Below are 9,392 nucleotides of genomic sequence, written 5' to 3'. Positions count from 1 at the left end.
ATTGGCGTTTAGGGATAAAAGTAAGGATTGAGCTCTTCTGTAATGCGGCTCTGGGTCATGTGTCTCAGGCTCGACCCATCTGCAGGTCTTAGAATGAATTGTGTGTCTAGATTCTGGCATCAGCTGTGACCCGTGTAGTTTCAGGGGAAAGTCTCTAACCTGTGACTGATTGGTTGAATGTCTCACTAGATATTGGCTCCTGTTCCGTAGAGCACTCCCGGTAAAGACGCTCCCTCCATGATATCCCGGATGCTGAGCAGGCACATGTGTAGGGCCAGGGTGGTCACTATGTAAATAACCATCGTTATATGAAGATTTGAATTACTGAGCTCCATGCTCCCAAAGCAGATAGCTCACTAAGACTCTATAAAACGGGGCGCCTGGGTGGCTCAGTTGGTTAAGCGACTGCCTTCGGCTCAGGTCATGATCCCAGGGTCCTGGGATCGAGTCCCGCATCGGGCTCTCTGCTCCTTGGGAGCCTGCTTCTCCCTCTGCCTCTCTCTCTCTGTCTCTCATGAATAAATAAATAAAATCTTAAAAAAAAAAAAAGATTATTAAAAAAAAGACTCTATAAAACGTTTTTGCTGCTTCTGCCACTGCTGCCTTTGTCTTAGTCAAAACAAAGATCCTAATCTTCAAGGTTACAAGGCAAAACACCCAAGGCACCCCTTGTGGCATAGGAAGGCACACTAGCCTTAATTAAACCCACGGTCCTTTTTTTCTTTTTAAGACTTTTATTTATTTATTTGAGATAAAAAGCAAGAAAGAGAGAGAGAGCAAGAGAGAGCGAGCGCAAGCCGGCGGGGAGGGGTGGGCAGAGAGAGAGAGGGAGAAGCAGACTCCCTGCTGAGCAGAGAGCCCCGTGCAGGGCTTGATGTGTGGGGCTCGATCCCAGGACCCTGGGATCATGACCTGAGTGAAGGCAGACGCTTAACGACGGAGCCACCCAGGCGCCCCTAAGCCCAGGGTCCTTAAACTCTAGAAGCCAAGCATAGCCATGGGGGACTTAAATTTTGATCATACAAATTTGAGGTTTTCTGAGTGAAAAACTTATAAATATGAGCAGGGAAGAGAGGACCATCTCATGAAGTATATCCAATGTCCTCAAATGTCCAGTGTCCTCAAATCGAAAAAAAAAGAATAAAGGAGGGGGGGAAATGGAGGGATATAGGGAGGAAAGAAGGAAAAAAGAAAGGAGAAGAGGAAGGGAGGGAGGGAGAGAGGGAGGGAAAGAAGGAAGGAGAGAGAGATGGAAAGAGGGAAGGAAGGCAGGAAGGCAGGAAGGAAGAAAAAAGTGAGCTGAATTCACTGGAAGGGAAGAAAAACTGGAGCAGAGGTCTGTAATTTGACCCAATTAGAAATTCAAAATTTACTAAAAGAATTCATACAACAAAAAAAGATTAAAGGGCACTGATTGGCTTTTGGCCTCTACCACCTGGATGTAGTTTTAAGTTAGGCATCTGCCAAAATGTACCTTTTATAAAATTTTCATGAGCTTAATCAGTGCTGAGCTTCAAATTAGTCATACCCAAGGATCCCAATAATTTAATCAAGATGCCCCTTAAATCTTAGTAATGTTACTGAACATAAAATAGAGGTCGAAAGAGCTATGCCTCGTCTTAACCATCAGAACTGCTATCCTGCCTAAATTCCCATTAGTGTAACATACATTGCCCTAAAATATCCTGAAAAGGCACGGTTCCTCTAAATTGATGTGTAATAAATTAAAATTAAATTAAGTCCTTGCCCCTTACAAATCAGCCCACCTTTGATGGGGCCCCTCTAAGAAAAGGCTCTAATATTTCTCTAAATTGGAATACATTAGACATTCCTATTAGTACCACCAGAGACATCTTTACTATAGAGGCTTCGGCAACTTCCTCCCATGCTTCTTGGAGTTCTGGACCATGAAGGTGACCATAGATTGGCCCTGAGCTCCTGATGCAAGACCTGCTTAGCTTTATGCCATTGCCATTAGCCATGTGCAGGGATCTCCCTGGAAACGGAGGCTCCTATAGTCCCTCAGTCTATAACCCTCCATACCCAACTGCTCAGTATGCCTTGGATTTTGGGCTCAGCACCCCCACCAGGCTGGCATGGCTCCCAAGGCCTGCTTGCTACTGGATGGAGCCCAACTTGGAACCTCTGGCATGGCCTTCCGGCGGGGTGTGGCGCGGGGGGGCCTTCCATCTTCTCAATCCTTAGCCATATGCTGTGGTACTGAAGGAGGTCCCTGAATTCCTAGAACCCTTGGGTAGTTGGGAAGCTTCTTGGAATCACCTGAGTGAATAGCAGTGGGAGTTCCTATAGTGTATGGACCACTGTCATACATGATGAACTCAGTGGAGCTTTGATGCTTTTCATTTCTTTACCAGGACGGTCCTGATAAATAACAGGACCCAAGGGTCAGTATAATTTATGGAACTTCAGGCAGTCTCTTAGCACTGGGGGCCCTGACCAACAATCAGTCCAAAACACACATTTTTAAAGACTCTAGGGACATTTCCTAAAGTTTTCCCCTTTAGGTAAGGAACTCTTACCTCACAGATACACAAAATATTAGTCATGGGTACACACATCTCTGCATATACTAAGGGCAGAATACAAGACCGGAGTTCCAGACATTCCTAATCGTGTCTGAGGACTCATTCCACGTCTCCGAATACACAATGCTGGGCTCCTCGATATGGCATTTGATGGAACGTTCACCTCCCAATGGGACAAAAAATGCCTGCCCCAAACAGAACATAATGGCTTATTTAAACAAGCTCAAATTCATTGAAATGAAATATGATACATCAAACCAACACATAAACATCAGGGGTGAACAATGAGAGTCTGATTCCATTTTATAAGTGTTTGCTGACAGCTTTCACCCTCACTCCTCCCTCTTTCCCCTTGGCCCCACAACTCGGCACTCTGATATGAAAGCCCAGCTGCTCCCCCTTTTGGTGCAGGCAGGATGTTCAAACCATGCAAATCCATTCCTGGTCAGGGAACCCCACCCTGGCCCCACACCCCTACCACAATAAAAACTCCAAGCCATGGGCGCCTGGGTGGCTCAGTCGGTTAACCATCTGCCTTCAACTCAGGTCAAGATTCTGGGTCCTGGGATGGAGCCCCGCATTGGACTTCTTGCTCAGCGGGGAGCCTGCTTCTCCCTCTGCTTGCAGCTCCCCTTGCCTGTGTGCGTGTTCTCTCTCTCTCTCTATCTGATAAATTAAATAAATAAAATCTTTTTTTAAAAAAAACTCCAAGCCAATCCCTTCTTCTTGCTCTCTGAAGCCCTGCTCTCCTACAGATCCCCCACTGTGTAAATTTTAAGTCTCTTCTTACATCTTAGTGCATATCTGGCATCATCCGTCTCAAAATTAGAAAAAACTTTGAATGGAGGTCAATTATTCCCATGTGCAGTGGTCAAAACAATACTTGGAATATTGTATAATCACAATTCTTGGGATGTTCTGATCCCAGGAAGCATAGTGGATTTGTGTTTTCCAACTAGTAGAGAAATAGTTTTTGGACCCTTTTATTCCCCATAATTACCTATAATATTGTATTTATTATTTCCATTTCTCATGGGAAAGGTACAGTAATTTAGTATAATTTCTTTGCAATCCTAAAAGAAAAATCTTTACAAACCAAGAAAGGAATATACTACTGGTTCTCCACAAAAACTGGTATTAATCAAATATATCTCAGGTTTTACACTGAAGAAGCAATGACTGCTAAAAGCAATAGATGAGGGGCGCCTGTGGTGGCTCAGTCAGTTAAGTAGCAGACTCTGGATTTCGGCTCAGGTCATGATCTCAGGGTCCTGGGATCAAGCCTCACATCTGGCTCCGTGCTCAGTGGGGAGTCTGCTTGAGAATTCTCTCTCTCCCTCTCCCTCTGCCCTTCCCCGTGCTCTCTTTCTCTCTCTAAAATAAATCAATAATCTTTTTTTAAGAAAAGCAATAGACAAAATGGATCTGTAATGTGGATATGAAAAAAACCCTCTAGACACAGCTAAGTGTAAAAAGCAAAGTGCAGAACACTGCATATAGCATGCTCATATTGTATAATTAACCAAAGCAACATGAAACGGTGTCTAGGCTTGTATATGTATATGAATAGGATTTTTCTGGAAGGTACAGTAAACACTTAGAAATGGTCATGCTGGAGAGGAATGAAGAGGCCTGGTGACCTGAGGAGTGAGAGCAATTTGCTTTTCATTGTGTCCTAAGTTAACAAATTAACAAGTGAATTTTTTTTTTTACAAAATCTATTTATAGTATTCTAATTCTTTTACATTTTCACAACAAATTAATCTAGTTAATGTTCCCTGGAAAATTGCTACAATCCAGGTGTTTGTTTTGCTCATTAAGGAAAACCTTTGTTTTGAACAAAGAACATTTTCTTTTTTTTTCTTAAAGATTTTATTTATTTGAGAGAGTGAGAGAGAGCATGAGAGAGAGTGAGTGCAAGTGGGGGGAGGGGGTGTGGTGGAAGAGGCAGAGGGAGAGGGAGAAGCAGGCTCCCCACTGAGAGGGAGCCTGACTCTGGGCAAGATCCCAGGACCCAAGCCTCCAGGAAAGGTCTCCTTCCATGATGGATACCTGCTCTCCAGGTTTCTTTTTACTCACATCATAGATCTGTCTTATCTTTGTGGAGGCAGGACCTGGGGCTATTAGAATAACATGCAACCAGGATAAAACGGTAAAAAGCCCAGCAATTTTGTCTTCACAAGAGACCTGCTGGAAAGCCCAAATACACATCCAGCGAGCAATTTCTGGGAGGCTGGGTGAAGGTGACCCTCAGCAAGTCCCAGGGCAGGCGCGAGTAACGCCAAACCATCCCTCTGCCAGGAAAACCTTTATTTTATTCCTTGATTGGACACAGCCATCCACATGGAGGAAATCCTCAGTCCACATTGTCTTTGTTCTCTGGACTGTGAGTTCTCTGATGGTGGGGACACCAAAAGGGATCTTTGCATCTAGGCTTCTAACTCAGTGCCTCCCATCTAGTGAGAGCTCATAAAAAGTCTGCTTGATGAATAATTAACTAAGATGCCTACCTGGGATTTATGAGATCTGGAAGACCGGGGTTAGAAATGCAGATCTGTTGGGCGCCTGGGTGGCTCAGTCGTTAAGCGTCTGCCTTAGGCTCAGGTCATGATCCCAGGGTCCTGGGATCGAGTCCTGCATCGGGCTCCTTAGTCAGTGAGAGCCTACTTCTCCCTCTGCCCCTCCCCGTGCTTGTGTTCCCTTTCTCACTGTTTCTCTCTCTGTCAAATAAATAAAATCTTGGGTAAAAAAAAAAAAAGAAAAGGAAATGCAGATCTGTTTTCAGCCTCTATGTGAATGAATTTACCAGGAGCAATGGGCAGAACATATCAGAGTTCTCAGCCCAACCCAACCAAACTCAAGGTATTACAATTAAGCCCCTAGGGAAGCCACGATCTGCTCCCACCTCTATGCTGTTCCTTTCAATATTAGTTCAGTGCAACAGAGGGTGTAACTGTTTGGTGGACTTTCTTCTGCCTGGGAACCCTGGGGGATGAAGAACCAAAGATACCAGTGGAGAAGAAAGCCATCGGAAGAAACCCGGGAATCAAGCCCAGTTGAGGGGCAAAGGAAGCCTAATCTGTTAAACAGATGAGAAGGTACAGTTGAGACTAGTCAGCAAGATTCAGATCCTGAGCGATCAGGAGGCGCCTGGGTGGCTCAGTCGGTTAAGCGTCTGCCTTGGGTTCAGGTCATGATCCCAGGGTCCTGGGATCAAGTCGTGCATCAGGTTCCTTGCTCAGCAGGGAGCCTGCTTCTCCATCTCCTCCCTGCTTGTGCTCTCACACTCTCTCTCTCAAATAAATAAATAGAATCTTTTAAAAAAAAAAAATAAATAAAGAGCGCCTGGGTGGCTCAGTCATTAAGTGTCTGCCTTCAGCTCAGGTCATGATCCCAGGATCCTGGGATGGAGCCCCCATCAGGCTCCCTGCTCTGCGGGAAGCCTGCTTCTCCCTCTCCCACTCCCCCTGCTTGTGTTCCCTCTCTTGCTGTGTCTCTCTGTCAAATAAATAAAATCTTAAAAAAGAAAAAGAAAAAGAAAAAAACAAGACTATTCTTACTGGATCTGAATACAGACAAAACATGCACATCATGAACACACATGACCAAAAATGACCAAACATCCACGTCTCCTGGCAAAGATGAGTGACCGCTGATTTCAGGCTCCAATCATAGAATTACTCCTCTTCCTCACAACATCCTATCAGAGCAATGTCCTGTCCCCTTAAATCTTGCAAATCACCTAACACAACCCAAATCCTAAAATAAATCTTAACACCACCTCACTGAAGTTCTCCATGGGTTTCATGGTGTGAGTTTTTCCTGACCGAGGGTGATAAACCCAACCACTCAAATGCAAGTGTGTTCCTGGTCACTTTGGATTGAGTGTGCTGACAGGGATAGAAGAGAGGTAGACCTTGTGGGAAGAGAGGGCAGAGGCAGGCTTCCCTCATGCTAGTGGGACTGCGGGAGGTGGGCATGTGGTTAAAAAAAAAGCTTCTGATGTGTTCAGAATCACTGCTCTCGAGCCATAGTTCCAGCTCTGATCTCTGTGCTGAGTTGCAGAGCTGGGACCAGGCGGAGGAAAAGGAGGGACTCACCCTAGGTGAAAAATTTAAGGGGGTGACAAAAAAACTCAGTAACGAAGACAAACACTATTTTAAGGCAATATTTTTATTTTATTTAGCTTATTCCCCCTCTACTCCATGTATTTGCTATCAACTAAAAGGTAGCTGCCAAGGTTTGTTGAATTCAGATCCAAATTTTGCAAGAACAATTCATAGGTGATGCAATGTCCAAAAAACATCAAATGAGTATACACACAATGTCTAATTGTTCTGCTTTAGTGATGCTATGATTGGTCAGTGGGTTAGGGTGGTGACAGCCTGACAGCTCAATTATAGAGGCTGGAACCAGCTCAGTAAGGTGATGCTGAAAACATTTTAACCACTGAAAGGAAACGAAGGTATCATCTGCAAAAACGTAATTGTCTTTTTTTTTTTCTAAAGATTTTATTTATTTATTTGACAGAGAGAGAGACAGCGAGAGAGGGAACACAAGCAGGGGGAGGGGGAGAGGCAGAAGCAGGCTTCCCCGCAGTGCAGGGAGCCCGATGCGGGGCTCGATCCCAGGACCCTGGGATCAGGACCTGAGCCGAAGGCAGACACTTAACGACTAAGCCACCCAGGCACCCCCGTAATCGTCTTTTAGAAAACTCAAGAATCCAGGTAAAATCTTGAGGGTATTTTTATTTCTATGCTTTTATCTTTTAAAAGATCATTTATTTAAGAGAGATTGATTAAGAGAACTAGTGAAAGGAGGGGAAAAGGGAGAAGCAGACATGGGACTTGCTCCCAGGATCCTGGGATCATGACCTGAGCCGAAGGCAGATGCTTAACCGACTGAGCCACCCAGGCACCAGAGTTTAGCAACATTACTGTAAAATATATGTGTGTAGTGTCTATCAATGTGTGAGCAACAAACAAAAAAATTTACAATGTTTAAAAAGTGAAACTTTTTTTTTTTTAAGATTTTATTTATTTATTTGACACAGAGAGCAAGCGAGCGAGCACAGGCAGGGGGAGGGGCAGGCAGAGGGAGAGAGAGAAGCAGGCTCCCCGAGGAGCAGGGAGCCCGATGTGGGGCTCAATCCCAGGACTCCGGAATCATGACCTGAGCCGAAGGCAGTCACTTAACCAACTGAGCCACCCAGGCGCCTCTAAAAAGTGAAACTTTTACCTCTGTTTATTGCAGCATTATTTACAGTAGCCAATAGGGAAGCAACCCAATTGTCCATCAATAAAGATGTGATATATATATTACACACATACAAATGGAACATTACTCTGCTATTAAAAAAAAAAAAGAGTATGAGATCTTGCCATTTGCAACAACATGGATGGACCTAGAGGGTATTATGCCAAGTGAAATAAGTCAGAGAAAGAAAAATACCGTATTTCACTTTTATGTGGAATCTAAAAAACAAAAACGGAAAAATGAAAAAAAAAAGGCAGAAACAGACTCATACAGAGAATTGATGGTTGCCAGAGGGGAAGGGGTTGGGGGAATGGGCAAAATGGGTGAAGGGGAGTGGGAGATACAGGCTTCCAGTTATGCAATGAGTAAGGCACAGGAATAAAAGGTACAGCACAGAGAATATAGTCAATGGTATTGGAATAGTGCTGTATGGTGACAGATGATAGCTACAATTGGGATGAGCACAGCGTAACATATAGACTTATCCAATCACTATGTTGTATACTTGAAACTAATGAACATTGTGTATCAACATTGCCTATTCATCGTGTATTCATCAGCAACATTGTGTATTAAAAAAAGTGAAAATTTTACAATTTCATCAAAAATATTAAATAGCTAGGAATTAATCTAAAATGAATATGTATTGTGAAGAAATCAAGTATTTAGGGGAAGGTATTAAGGAATACCTTTATAAATGCAAAAAGACACCATAGGCATGCATGGGAACACTCAATATAGCAAACGTGCCATTAAAATTATGGCTTCAGTGTAATCCCAATAAAATCCCCAAAGAGATTATTTTAATGGCATTAAGATAAGCTGAAGAACAAAACGCCAAGAAGAATCAAGGCACTTCTGGAGAAGAGGAACAAAATTAAGACATATTTTACCAGGCATCAACATGGTAATTATTAAATAATTATGTCTTAGTAATTATGAAAGTATTGTACTGGTCCAGGGATAGGCCAATAAAGGAACAGGGAAGAGAATGCAGACACAGAATCACAAACACATGGAAACTGGCTGTGTGATAAAGCTATGCAGATCAATGAGAAATGAATTTTTCAATAAATGGTCCTGGGATAACTGGCTCCATTTACTGGTACACACAAAAATCAGTTCATTTAATTTAAATAGCAAAGCCAACACAGGAGACTCTTTAAGAACCACTTCTGTGTGTGGGAATGACTTGTAAGGCTCCAAGTCTCATAAAACAAATAATATAAAGGAAAAGAAAGACAGGGATCTTAAAATTGCAATACTATACACACAAGTTTTTTTAAAGAAGAAAATAAATCATTTGTATATAACATGAAAAAATTGGAAGACTATTCACAAACTGTCAACCATGGGCAACAAAACATATATAAAGGAGCAATATTTTTGTTATGTTGCTAAGTATACAATCTTTTAGTAGAAAGAATATATTATTGAAATGTTAGACATCAGAAAAGTTTGAGGGCGCCTGGGTGGCTCAGTTGGTTAAGCGACTGCCTTCGGCTCAGGTCATGATCCTGGAGTCCTGGGATCGAGTCCCGCATCGGGCTCCCTGCTCAGCAGGGAGTCTGCTTCTCCCTCTGGCCCTCC

General features: G+C 43.2%; 1 pseudogene; it reads right to left on the bottom strand.

Moving 5' to 3' along the window:
- Positions 1 to 2,590: 2,590 nt before the first annotated feature.
- The window catches only part of LOC118022521, an 8,824-nt pseudogene continuing 2,022 nt past the window's right edge, over positions 2,591 to 9,392 (bottom strand).

The sequence above is a fragment of the Mirounga leonina genome, unplaced genomic scaffold, assembly GCF_011800145.1.
Source record: "Mirounga leonina isolate KUSES-001 unplaced genomic scaffold, KU_Mleo_1.0 Mir_176, whole genome shotgun sequence".
NCBI classification, from domain to species: Eukaryota; Metazoa; Chordata; class Mammalia; order Carnivora; family Phocidae; genus Mirounga; species Mirounga leonina.
The sequence above is the reverse complement of the archived record's forward strand: the minus strand, read 5'-3'. Positions and strand labels throughout refer to the sequence as shown.